The following is a 14,493-nucleotide window of genomic DNA, read 5'->3' on the forward strand; positions in this document are numbered from 1 at the left end:
CAAGGATTGTTGAAGTGATGTTCTGGCTACACCCCCTTCTCCTGATCATGCCCCCAACACATCCCCCATGGGAAGGGGTGACGAGGGAGTGGCACAGAGCTAGACACATTGGCCCTGCACCAGCTGGAGAGTTCCTCACAATAGGGGATCCCCAGGGAGTGAGATCCATCAGCTTTACAGCGTTGCGAAGGGGTCATGGCAATACCACAGAGCTGGCCCTTAGCACCTGTCTCTGCTTCACCACAGTCAGTGCAAGAGCTTTCTCCTCTGCAGGCCCGGCCCTCTCAGCCCCACTTTCTGTATACGTCGGCCTCATCAACTTGCCATCTCCCTCCCACTCTTTCCCCAGCTTTATGCAACCCAGGGATTCTCCCAACCACAAAGCAATGCCCAGCCATCACGATGGGGCATCTTTGCACTGCTGAGTCAGCGTAAGGGGCTGGAGCTGGATGCCAGGATCCAGCCCAAAGACCTAATCCTTTATGGCACGTTTGCAACAGGTCTCAGCATTCAGATGAAGGGGAAAGTTCACACCTCTCTGAGCTATTGTGTCAGGCTCTCTACAGATCAGGCAGGCACCTGCTACACGTGTCCTGTTTTCAAACTTTTCTTTGCATCCACGAAGGCTAGAAACAGTGATTTTAAAAAAGAGAGAGTGGAGAGTCTGATTTCATCATGTGACTCCAGGAGCTGGAGCTTTGGGTCTGAGTTTATAGTGCTTGTGCCTTAATCTGGCCCTGGGATTGGGCAAGATTTCCCCCCCAGCCTCTCCCCCCCGCCCCAAAGAGATTGGATTAACTATAGAGATTTCACACAATAAAAATCAACCAATTCTAAAGACAAAGGGCCAAATTCAGCCCTGCTGTAATTTCACTGAGTTACACCAGGCTTAATTAGGCTCAAACCAACCCAGGCGAGCGGGGCTGGAGAGGAAAGCATCTCCCCAGTTGGTATTCACCAATCAAAGTTCTCTCTCTCCCCCCATACCCCTTTTTCCAATCAAAACTCCAGGCCATTTGGTTCAATTTGGCCTGTAGCAACAGGAATGACTTTCTGGGATGCAGCCGAGGCTGGATCAGCACTAAGTGTTATTGATGTTCTTCTTGTACACATGCAGTGCCCTGGGACATGCACATGGAGACGGGAAGACACACACACACACACACACACACACACACACACACACACACACGTGTCCAAATGCTACAGCAGTTGGAGTGAGGCCCAGGGGAAGGATGGGCTGAGGCAAGACACAGCCGGGGTGGGGGGCCTGCATCTGGGGATACAAGCCTCCAGCCCAGGCAAGAAATGGACAAGCTACAATCCCCCGCCCCTTCCAGGGCAAACATAAGCGGAGCTAACCCACCGGCGGGTCAGCGTTCTTCCCAGGCAGTGCCCGTCTCTCCCAGCATCCGCAAGCGCCAGCGTCAACGAAATCGGCAGCCTGGCCGATCTTTCGCATTGATCCAGTACGTCTGTGCCGAGACCCTCGGCAGGATCTGCTAGCGAAATGCCAGCCGCGGCAGGGAGAGGTCAGCTGCAGGACGCTGGCGCTGGAATGCCACGTGGGCCTGTAGGCCGCGCAAGTGAGGGACGAAGAGAGGCTACGTGAGATGGAAGAGCGTGCACATCTGCAGCTGATGCAAGCCTGAGTCGCCTTCCTGTTTCTCACTCCTGGGTCAGGCTACCGGGAGCTTGGCAATGGCTCAGACTAGCTTTGGGGGGCAGTGGGCATTGGGGCAGATCAGGACGGGCAGGGAGAGCTGCAGAACCCCAGATCCGCCCCCTCCACACACCTGACCCTTAGTGCAGGGGGAAGTGGGTGGAGGCTGCTCATACGACCTGAACCTCTCGCCTCTGCTTCCAGGGCCCTCGTCTCAGCCCGGACACCTGCGCACCCAGCCACCTTCAGGGAGCAGGGGGATGGGGAGGGACCACACAGAAGAGAGGAGAGGGAAAACCGACAGAACAAAGCCCACGGCCTGGGGCGAGGGTGTGTGGTGAGGTTCCCATCTCAGAGCACCCCAATGGGGCTCCAGCCAAGAAAGGAGGGGAACCACTGGTTTATAACCAGAAAGTAAGGAGAAGATTTCCCACCCTGCAGCTCACTCCAGTCCAAGCATGGGCGGTGCGTGAACTGCTGGGTGGGGCAGGCTAGCCCCCAGCCCTGCCTCTTCTGCCCGAGGGCCCACCCCTTCCGCCCCCCCCCTCCCCCCGCCAGAGCCCAGAGCCCCCCCACCGTGGCTGCTGGCTAGCGCCCCCAGCCCCAGGGCCACAGCACAGGGAAAGGGGAACTGGCAGGAGGGGCCTGGGGGCGGAGCCACAGCCTCCCCCTGCCTACGATACCTGCTGCCCACGAGTCCAAGGCCCTGGCAATGGAGCTCCCCTTGCCCAGAGGTGGCTGGAACAGATAGATTTACATGGGCTTTGGCTCAGGCCCCATAAATCAATGGAAAGATTCCCATTAACCCCCTTGGGCTTTGGATCAGGACCCATAGTCCATGGGGGTAGCTCAGCTGAGATTAACCCCTCGTTGGCTCTGGCCTGGGTACGGCCCCTGTGGTCAGCACACGGCACCCAGCCATTTGCACACTGGTACTAATAGGAAGGGCCTCCATGCAGGGCGCTGCATGTCCTCTGGCACAGCAAGATGGAGCTCACTGAACGAGGAGACGCTGGGGGGGGTTGCTTCGTCACTCAAAGCAGGGTTCTTGGAGCTGGAGCCCCAGGGGGCTGGAAAGCCCAGAACCGAACAGGCCAAGATGCCCCTATGTGAGGTCCTGGGTCAGAGGGCGCTTTGATTCCTGCTCCAGGGACAGACTGTCTCGTCTTCTCCTCAGAATGGCGGGCCAGAGCTTGATCTTGACCGTACCCCCTGCTACCAGGGCCTCGGGTTGGAGTGAGAGTGCTCTATAATGCGCTGGAGGCTGCCCTGGGGTCCCAGTCTCACAATGGCGTGCGGAACCCAAGATCCAGGATGAGTGACAACATGCCCAGCTACAAAAGCGGCCTGGCGCCAGGGCCCAGCACAAAGGAGCCTCATTACAATAACACTTACCTTGCAGTTCTACGGTCCCTGCCAGCTGGGGATCTCAAAGCACTTCCCAGACACTCGGGTACCAAGCAGCCAGCACAAGACTTGTGCCCAGTTTAAATCGTCCAGCTAGGACTTAAGTGGTGCATAACACTTGTGCTGGCTCTTTGCACAGAGGTGAATTCTACCCCTTAACTCATTAAGCCCCAAGTACCCCTGTGAGCTAAGTTAGGCATTTTAACTCCATTTTCAGGCGGGGAGACTGAAGCACAGGAGGGCTGAAGTGACTCCCCCACGTTCACACAGCAAGGCCAGGAATAAGACCCCCAAACCCTGGCCTGCCAGCCCCATGCGCTAACCTCTAGACACTGCGGTCTCCCAAAGAGAGATGGGGGAGTCTAGTCTACCAATGACAAAAGCTGAAGCTAGCTAAATTCAGACTAGAAATAAGGTGCAAATTTTTAACAGTGAGGGTAATTCACCCTTGGAACAGCTTCCTGTGGGACATCTCCATCGCTTGCTGTGTTTAAGTCAAGAATGGCTGCCTTTTTGAAAGATATGCGATAGCTCAAACAGACTTCAAACTTCAAAGAAGTTCAAAAAAGAACTAGATAAGTTCCTGGAGGATCGGTCCATCAATGGCTATTAGCAGGATGGGCAGGGATGGTGTCCCTAGCTTCTGTTTGCCAGAAGCCGGGAATGAGCGACAGTGAATGGATCACTTGATGACGACATGTTCTGTTCATTCCCTCTGGGGCACCTAGCATGGGCCACTGTCGGAAGACAGGATACTGGGCTAGGTGGACCTTTGGACTGGCCCAATGTGGCGGTTCTTATGTTCAGACGTTTCGGGCTTGATGCAGAAATCACTGGGTGAGAACTTCCAGCCTGGGTTATGCAGGAGGTCAGACTAGATGATCACAGTGGTCCCTTCTGGCCTTACAATCTATGAAAAGACAGAAGGACCAGGAATTCCAGAGTACTGACGTTTCCGAACCACCGAGCAAATAACTGCTTAGAACAACCTATCATCATTACGGTAGAACCCAAGTGAGATCGCACACCCATTGTGCTTGGCGCTGTACATACACCTAGTGAGAGACAGTCCCTGCCGCACAGAATTTTTAATCTAACTCAACGAGGAAGATAAAGGGTGGGAAAGAGAAATTATTACTGGTTTTACAGATGGGAAATGGGGCAGAGGTCACACAAGAACCGGCAAACCAGGGAACTGAACTCACAACCCCAGCCCAGCATCTTAACCAAAAAGCAGACTCTCTCTATGTATTGAGGCATACCTGCCCGTGGTTGGCAAAGGGTTAATGTTCTAATGAGCTCAGGAATGTTTAGTGTCAGATGTTTGTTCAGTATTATCATACCTGTAGGCTTCTATCAGAGATATTATGCCCCAGAAGTAATAGATTTGTCCTGCAAATATAGCTTTGCAACTATAAAAAGGAAATACGTGTAATCAAATAGGACTGCTGGAAGCCTGGATATTGCTTGGCGTGTATTAATAAACTTTACAATCACGCAGGGGAAGCCAGCATGCATTGCCAGGCAGCATGGTAAATCACAGCCACAGAAATTAAAATTCCTAAATAAACCAATAAATACGAAACATAAAATCTGCAAATACCTGAATAAATCTGGAAGGAAAGGATTGCTGTTGGGGTTGGGGGGAACAGAACCTCAGCATTAGAGCAGTTGGTTAAGGAAATCACATTGGATTAATCTGCAAGTCAAATCTCTTGAAAGCAGGGCTTAACTGGGTGAGCCAGACCGTGCAAACTGGGAGGTGAGCCAAAGGCTCGGTCTTAGCGCTAGCAGCCAAGTTACTGCAGCCAGTCAGCACGTGGGCATTACAGATGGCCCTGTAACATCTCTCTGTATCTGAAAACTCCTGGACTTTGAGGGTGTTCAGAGCCAGGTTCAGACCTAGACCCAAATTGTACCGTTCTAGTGGGTCAAACGAGAAACTTCGGACCAACGTCCTCCTTCCATCGCCACACACTGAGCTCTGGTGGGGGAGTTCAAAACCAGACCCACACTGCATAGTTCTAGCAGGCTGGAGCAGAACCCTGGGACAAAAAACTCTCCCTCCTTTCCCCTCCTCATCCGCACATGCTAAGCTTTTGACGAAGTTTAGAACCAGATCCAAACAACGCAGCTCCAGCAGGCTGAGCCAAGAGCCCAGATCTCACATGCACAGAGCAAGCTTCCAGTCTGAACCCGCTCTGCAGCAAAAATTACCCAGTGTCGTTTTGAATCCACTGCAGGGGGCGGTGTAGCCACAAGGAGCGCTACCATAGACCCTCACATACATGGGGTAAGCTAGAGGTGCTAGATTCAAATGCTTGCCGACATATTAAGATGGCAGTGAGATAGCGGGGCAATGGCTACATTATAAAACCTGAGACAGAGAGAGATCAATGGGGTATCCAGGAGTAGAGGGGTTAATGATCAATGAGTAGAATTCTTTCTTCCCTTCTTCATATATAATAATAATCCCTAGCTCTTGTCATCAGTAGATCTCAAAGTACTTTACAAAGGAGGTCAGTATCATTATTCCCATCTTGCAGGTGGGGAAACCGAGGCACGGGGAGCTAACTGATTTGCCCAAGGTCACTATACAGTAAAGCTAGGAATGGAACCCAGCCCTCCTGACTCTCACACCAGGACTGTATCCACTAGGCTACACTGCCTATAACGAGCTGACTGCATTGCCTATGCCCCCCAATTGCTGCTCCATTTATAGCTCCAGTGCACCACTCTACAATTTGCCAGGCAGCGACACCCTGCTCCAGTGAAATGGGGCCGCAGAAGAGGGTTTAAGATTGTCCCAGATCAGGTCCTCTCTGTACTCAGCATGAGGGGTCTGTCCATAGGCCAGGAACAGTCTCCCTACTCCAGTGGGCACCAGTCTTTCCATACCAGGACCCCACACACGCACACCCGACGTGGCCATGAATAGGCGGGGAGTTGCAATCCCCAGGCTGGAAACAAACTCTGCATCGAATGGCAGTGGCCTTTGTTTGTGGCAACTTTACTCCATACTCTCGGAGGAGCATTTTTAGAGCTGCTGTTGAATTAGCCAAGGGCAGAGGTTCAAAGAGCAGGAAAGCACATCCCCCACCCCTAGGTTTATATATCACACCCATCTCCATCACATCCAAGGGCTTGGAGAACCTCCACCACAGCAGGTCTCATAGCCACAACCTTGCAATCCACAGCCACGTGTTCTGTCTATTAGCTCACGTGGGCAGCTTCCCTCTCCCCCCAGATCCTGAAGCGTCCATAGTACAGGGTCCCATTAGACGTCACCTTGAATCGGATAGAATCTATGACTGTGCCTGATCTTCATGGACCAGGCGTTGAGGATGTGTTTGAGGTCCATGTGGAGCCCAAGTATCCCATGTAGCATCATCCACCGGCTCCCCTTGTACCACCCCCATTCCACCACTGAACCTGCTGACTACTATGGCCTGGAAGCAGTTTAACAGGCATCACGCAACAGCAGTTTGCAGTGTTATGATAATTGTGAAGGACTTTTCCGCCACCCGGTATCTGCCTCTGGCAGTGGCTAATGACAGATGCTTCTGAAGAAAACAAACCATGTCATCACAGTGCCGATGTGCTGTACACACAGGGAGAAATTCCTTCCTGACCCCTGAAAATGACCAGTATTAAACCCTGAAGCATGAGACTGAATTGTCCTAGCATTAATAAAAATATACATGGTCAAATTCTGAGTGATGCTGAGCGCCAGCAACTCCCATGGAAACATGTGGCCAGCAGCTCTCAGAGATTGGCCTTTGATTAAGCCAGCCACAGGATTTGACCCAACAACCTTCCACAGATGTGAGTTCTTCAAGTTGTCTATAATCTGCGCAAAGAATACCAGCTGGGCTCTGCCAGGGCCTTTCTTCTCTCTGGGGCAGGCCGGAGGAGCTGTGTCGGTGCTTTGGTCCCATCTGGGAGAGGAGCCCGTCTGTCTGAACGCTTGGTGTGCCCTGAACAGAATAAGTCAGCCTTTGGCAGGGCTCCAGTCCTTTGGATGCGCTTGCCCAGCCAATCCCGTATGCAGGGCTTATCCAGCCGGTCAGTAGGCGTGTTGGCACCTCATCACGCCTTTGGAGCCTCCGGCAGCAATTCCTGCCCCTGGCAGACGCAGTTGCTTTGCTGATACTTCGTTTCAGAGCTGATGCACTGCCTTCCACCCACTCACTTTGGTCTGCTCCATATCTCTGGTACATTCTGGGTGGCCCCTGGGGCACCAGTCACGCTGGCTCTGGGGATGATGAATGCAGAGAGCCATCCCCCTCCATCTGGGATTGCACAGTGGAGGTGCAGACCGTCGCATTAGGCTCCGCTCAGACCTGCACTAGCTATGGAACAAAGCCTTGTAAAACCTCGCCGACGGCCCAAGACCACCTCTTCAATTCCAAGAGCAGAGAGCTGGGGTTCTTTAACGAGCGGGTGTCAGCGAAAAACTTCAGGACCCTTGTGGGAAAGCAAAGCAGCCAACATCCGCCCACCCAGCCCTGGCAAAACCCACCCCTCCTCAGTCCTTCAGACTGCCTGGAGGAAGAGGAGACAAGGTTGTCCGGTTAGTGGGACGATCTGGAGACACTGCGGGCCATAACAAGAGCAGGACAACAGGAGAGAAGTGACAAGAAAACCATTAATCAAACCCTGTGTCAAGGTGAACATCGATTAGTGCCTTCACCTCACACCAATTGTTTTGGAGGCTTATTTATAATTTCACTGAATTGTCAAAATTCAACCACAATACCAAAGGACCAGCTTCGTCGGCCGATGCAAAACCAGTAAAGAGGGCCAGGCTAAAGGGAAGGTGGAGGAAGCAATGTGTCTAGGGCCTACGTTAATCAGAGATCTCTAAGAAGTCAGCCCCAATAGGGTTGAATTTTTCGGGCAGACTGCCAGTCGTTCGCTAGCAGCAAGGTCGGCCATACCGGCTGGGGATCAACATTTCCATTTCCATTTCTGCAGGATTCATTTTTTAGCGATCAAAGCTGGATGTTACTAGGTGATCTCCACGTATAAGGGATACCTCCAAGAGTGAAACTTGGGAGGGCCCCGACGCGGCCGCCAATATCAAACTGGTCCTTTGACCCACCTCATCCCAGAAATCCCTGCTAGAGGGGCACTCCCAAAACATATAAGCCAACACAGCACCAAGGGAATTGCATTTCCAACATTGGTCTGCATTTATGAGGCCCATTACCATTAGCCTACGCAGGGACCAGTATCTTAAAAAAAAAATGTCTTTTGGTGAATAAGCCATAGACTCAGGTCTATAGTCACATGCCTTGGCTTGAAGCGGTTTCCATTATATACAGAGTTTACAGTTTGATTCAACGGCTCTCAGTACCCCCCCACACACAAATTGTTCCAGCCCCCCTGCTAGAGAGGCGTCTAAAAGCCCCTTCAGAGACAATGCACAAAAAGTTATTTAGGCCATCTTCACTGATTCCCACTTCAGCTAAAAATAGCTTTGAATAAAACTACTGAAATTGTGTATTGACAGCTGACTGCATTGTAGATGATTAATTTATATATTATATAAATACTTCCACGAAGAGCAGCAATCTTATTTCTGTTAGCCTTTTGCTTAAGTCTATCTGGCAACAGCTTGCCAACTCTCTCTCCAGATTCCCAGTGGTTTTGCTTCAAACAGCATAAAGCAAACTCTGCCTTTCGGGACCAAAGTTTGTTGATTTCACATCTTAGCTTGACAAGAGTTCTGACATTCTCTGGGGACAGGGCAGAAGCAGAGTTTACATTCAAGGCCTTAATTTCCTTCACAAGGGTATCGAGTCTTTATTTATCTGGTGTCTCGTGGCAAGAGCCCCTATGGGGTGTCTGAGATGTAAGGACAAGCATGGCAGCCTCCTTTCCCCATCCCCTGGCCCAGCCTTCAGGCTGCACTAGGGACTCCTGACTTCTCTGCTCGGCTTGGCTCAGCCAGGGACTCCCTGGGCAGCTCTCTGACCCCCACCCCCACCCCCGGGAATGGGGGAGCAGCCAGCTCACAGGGAGGCTAAGCTAGTTAATGCTCAACAAGTTCTTGGTCTTTAACCCATGGCATCCCTATCTACAAATGGAAAGTAGGGCAGCAATGGGGTCCGGACCTGGCCGTCCAGAAACCTGACTGCCGCAGGACCGTGGGCGAGTCACCTCCCCTCTTCCATTTTGTCTGTCTGGTCTACGCGGCCTCTGTGGGGCAGGGACTGTCTGAACGTCCAGCCCCTGGTGCGCTGGGGTCCTGATCTCACACAGGGCTAGCAGCCACTGCTGTGATTCGATAGGAACGGCACCAGCATTAACGGGGCTCGGCCCTTTTCCTTATCAAATGACGACTCCTCCTGTGGGATCCTCGCCATCGTGGGTTCGAGGCTCAGGGAACGATGGGGCACCTCACAAGGAAAGCGGGTCTCCTAACAGTAGCAGGACAGTACTGGGTGACGAAGGCCAGGGCTGCGGCAGGAGGTAGCCCCCAGCCGGTGTGCGCGGCTTCCTCACCAGGGCAAATCTAGGGCCTACCTCAGCTCACTGACTCCTGTGTCAATCCAGAGTAACTCCACTTGCACCCATGTAACTGGGAAAGGGCTGGGTCCCCAGGGAGTATGCAGGGAAACAGTGCCCCGAGTGCCCCCCACGTGGTGTTCCCTTACCAGCCAGGAGTCATTTCTGACACTACATCTGTGCTGCCCCTGACCATGACACCCTGGGCAGCTGCCCGGGTGCCCCCCACAAGGCCAGCCTTGGGGGTATGGCAGCAGAAGCCCCAGCACACTGCAGAGGTCCCTGGTGCTGAGCGCCCCGCAGCCCCCTGTACAGACGTTCTCCCAGCTGCGGGCTAGCACACGGTCTGCTGTTCCCATGGGTGGCCCGGCTGCGCCCATCATCCTCTCACCTACTAACAGGCTGCCCCTGGAATGCCGGCCGGCCCCGAGCGCACGCGGCTCCGGGCAGAGCGCGTAACCCGAGGCGGCCACGTGAAATGATGGAGGTTAATGGGGATGATTAATTAATGACAAACTGTCTGCTTCCAGGAGGGACACTCCCCGCTCTGGAGGGATCGAGCTGGCTCTGCTGAGGAGGGTTGAATCGTTGCTCCTTCAAGGCTCATAATCTGCAGCCTCTGATCCCCCAAAGCGGGACAAGAACTTTTCAGCCAGAGGTGCAGCGGGGGGAAGCCCTTCCTGATCCCAGCTGTACCCCGACACAGAGTGTCTGAGGAGCAGGGGTAGGCCTATCCTCGCCTGACCCCCACTGCCAGCAGTCGGCAAGAGCTCCCTGCACTACAGGAGCCTCTGACCGGCCCCCCTTATGCCTCCAGCGCCCTAGGGGGGTGGCTAGATGGCAGCTGGGTGCCAGCCTCCCAGCCCTGCGAGGCAGACTGGTGCGAGCAGGGCTGGAGCACGGATGGGGCAGCTCTGGCGGTGCCACCCGAACTCACACCCGGGGGGGGGGGGGGCTCGAGAGCCCCCAGCTGCTGCGACAGCCATGCCGCTGCTCCTAGCGGGCTAGCTCAAGCCCCACAAGCGCGAGCCGGGCTGGGAGGCTCTGGCCCCGCTGCAGCGTAGACAGACCCGGTGGGGCCCAAAAGCCGCCGACTGGAGTCACGGAAATGGTGCTTCGTGCTGATCCTGCCAGCAGCTGTTCAAGCAGAGCCATAAAGCAGGACCAGAGTTCGTGGCTACTCGGGTCAGCACCTTCCCTGGAGGCATGGGGAGCTTGCAAGACGGCTGCCCCATCAAGCCTCACTGGGCCCCAGTTCCCCGCAGCATCGTCACTGGGTTTTGCCAAGTTACCCCTTTCTCCAGGATGAAAACTGTTCAGATCAAAGGGAATCCCCCGAGGCAGAGACCTCTCCGGAGACCCTGGCCCTGCCAGCTTGTAGGCAGGTAACAGCAGGGCAAGGCACAGGATGGAGACTGAGATACACTGAACCAATTTCAGCCCTGCCTTGTGTCAGCAGCCGCGCCTGTGCTACCCGCTCAAAGTGCGCGGGCCTGCTTCTCAGTTACACCAAGTTCCCTTTGTTCTGCGGGGCAGAATTGGCAGAAGGGCTCTACGCCAGTCTTGCCCTCAAGCCCTGGCACAGAGGCCAGATGTAAGGAGGAGATCGTGGCTGGAATAACAATAATACTTCCCAATGCCCATCGGGAGTGATGAGCTGCAGAGTGTAAGTTAGAGCAGCCCCAAGGCTGCTCAAAAACTCACTCCTGCACCAGGCAGACCCCTATGTGGCCTCCAGTATCATGTAGCATAAAGGGGGCTTTAGCCTGCACCCTACTCCCACCTCCACTACCATCCCAGACACAGGAGTGCTTGAAATCCACTTTGCAGAAGGCAAGAAGCCAGGACAAGCAGGCCTAATCTGTGGAGCTGGAAAAGACTCACCAAATCATGCCTGTCTAAGATTTGTTTTTCCACTACAAAGGCTCTTTGCCTCTCCATGGAAGCTTTGAAGATGGTTGCCTCTGCTCCCCAGTGCCATGTGTGGTAACAGTGACAGCTGATAAATACCAAGAACATACAAACAACCCTTCCCCCTCTAGTAGGCAAGACTCTGGCTGATCACCCCCGAGCAGACCATCACCAATCCCTGGCCTCAGACCCATCACCTAGGAGGTAGTTAAATAGTCACAGCTGGGGCCTCCCTTAAGGGGCTGTCCTACCCTGGGACAGAGAGATGGGCATGCCATTCTCTCCCTTTATTTATCCCCCAGATCTTGGGTCACCAGAATGTCTATTGGCCCACATCCCTCCCTAGCCATTCCAGAGAGGCAGACCCGGTGACTCTGTGGGTGTCTACATATCTGCTTTAATCCAGTTTCTAACAGAAATTCTATGGCCGGTGGGGGGAGGTCCTGGTAGTCCCTTCTGGTCCTGGAATCTGTGCATCTGAGTCCCCTTGTGCATCCCCTTCCTTCACGGGGAAAACAGGAAGCTCTGCATTGCCCACTGCAGGCTCAGGACACTTGCAGCTCTGCATTAAGAATCTCATGCTTCAGGGCTTCATCAAGCTGCCTGCAGGGGTCAGGAGGGATGCACAATTGCCTAGATGTATTTCCCCCCAGCAATGCCTTCCTCAGGAGCATCAGCCATTGGGCACAGGTGGAAATACGACAGCAGACAGGGTGGCCCAGTGCTCTGAGGTGATGCAGAAAATCCTCTTTCTAGGTGCCCAGGTGGTGGGTCTTGCTCACCTGCAGGGTTAAATTAATCACCAGATTTGGGGTCAGGAAAGAATTTTCCCGGAGCTCAGATTAGCGGGGACTTTAGGGGGTTTCATCTTCCCCTGCAGCATAGGGCACAGTTCACCGGTGGAATCAAGGGGCATATCCCAGCCATACCCATTGCAGGGGCCTTGGCCATCGGCGGCATCTCGGTCTCTCCTGTTCTCTGCCTGTAGCAACAGTCTCCTAGGACTGAAATGCTTTCACTCACGCTCCAGTTATTGGGCATAACGTAGGGGTAACTGAGTGGAAGTGAACAGCATGTGCCCACAGGAGATCAGCCTAAATGGTCTAATGGTCCCTGGAGGCCTTAGACTCTACAGAAGAGCCGCTTTGAATGGCTGGGGTGAATCTGATGCCAGTGAAAGATGTGGACACACAGGCAGCGGCAGGGCTAGATCCTGCCCCCGCGCCTGGCAGGGGCTGAAGGAAGAGGGAGCAGTTGTGGGGAGAGGAGAAGACAGTTGAAGAGGCTGCTAGGTGGGAAGACCTCTGCTGAACACGCGGCTGTGGTCAAACGCAATGTTAGGATGCGTAAGGAACGCGGTGGAGAATATTCTGTTGGCTTTATATAAATCAATGGTGCTGGCTCATCTGGATTACTGTGTGCAGAACTGGCTGCCCCGATTCAGAGGAGATATTGCAGAACTTGAGGGGGATTCAGAGGAGGGTGAGGCAAATGATCAAGGGAAGTTCTCAAAATGAAAGGAAAGATTGAAAAGATGGAGAAGACAATAAGGAGGAACAAGACAGATGTGTATAAAATAATGACTTGCTAGAGAAGGTAGCTAGGGCGAACAGAAGTTCCCTGGCTCATAACACAGGAGCAAGGGAATGGCCAATGAACACGAAAGATGGACATTTCAAAACAACGATGAAAGGAAAAACTGTCCCCCACACTATGTGGTGGCGGAACTCACTGCCACAGGAAGGCGCCGAGGCCCAGAATGGAGGGATTAGCTGTGTAGCTGGATCACAAGAATATCCTGAGTTACCATAATTAACGACAAGCGTTGTGGAAGGGATATTATTAAACCTCCTGCTTCAGGGCTTAAAGCAATTAGAGACCAGGGTGAAACCTAATGCGGGAGGCAGATGATTCCACATCTGGGCAAGGCCTGGCTCAGGAATGCCTGGAATGTCAAGGGTGTCAATAAAAGACCCACGGGGCAGCTGAGGCTGGCCCAGGTCAGTTCCCTCAGAGGGGGACGATCCCCCTGCAGTTACTTACACCATGGCTGGATTTGGCCCATTACAGCTAGAGCTGTTTGTTACGGGAGAACAAATAGGATCAGAATTAATTCACTAACCACAGGAATCATCTCTCTGTAAATCCTTGTGGGGTGTGTGTGTGTGGCGGGGGGGAGGTTGGTTTTGCTAGGAACCCACATGGGAGCCGCTCTCCCATTGGTCTCTGTCGGGATAACACATGCGGGGTGGGGCACCTTTTTTACATTGGACCACTGACCAACCGAAAAAAATCAATGGCAGGCCACACACTGTCAACTCACCTTCCCAGGGGGGCGCCGAGACTTGGGGCTTCCCACCCACGGCGGGGCGAGCCAGCACTCCCCAGAGGGAGAGTTGAATGTGTGTGGCCTGTGGGCTGGATGAAAAATGAGCAAGGGGCTGGATCCGGCCCGCAGGCTGTAGGTTCCCTACCCCTGGTTTAAGGAAGCTCTCTAGTGGCCGAACACAACAGATTGTTCCTCTTGCTCTCGCTCCTTGACAATGTACGCGTGAGCCGAACTCTGCCTTGCTAGCAAGTGGCGAGCAGACGGCGGACGATTACACGAGACGGGCACTGTCCTAGTGGGGGCAGCGAACGGGTTCCCCACTGCAGCAGGAGGGGGTTCTTGCTCCAGCTGAATCGCACTCGTCATCCTGTCCGCTGGCAAATGTGGGGTCTGATGCAAGTCACGGCCCCAAAATGAGGAACACAAGGCCGTTCCCTTGCCAAGGAGCTGGGCATGCTCTTGGGTTTGGACTGCATTCTTACCCCATGCATGGGGGTTGTGATGCTCAGAGCCCATGGTGACAGATATTGCACGGACACAGCATGGGACAGGCCCTCCCTCCACAAGCGTGCAGTCAAAACAGACAAAAGATGGTTTATTCTCCCCATTTTACAGAACTAAGGCCAAGAGCTTAAGTGACTTGCTGAAGGTCAGAAGGGGAGTCGGTGGC

Source organism: Chelonia mydas, chromosome 17 (genome assembly GCF_015237465.2).
Source record: "Chelonia mydas isolate rCheMyd1 chromosome 17, rCheMyd1.pri.v2, whole genome shotgun sequence".
Taxonomy (NCBI): domain Eukaryota; kingdom Metazoa; phylum Chordata; order Testudines; family Cheloniidae; genus Chelonia; species Chelonia mydas.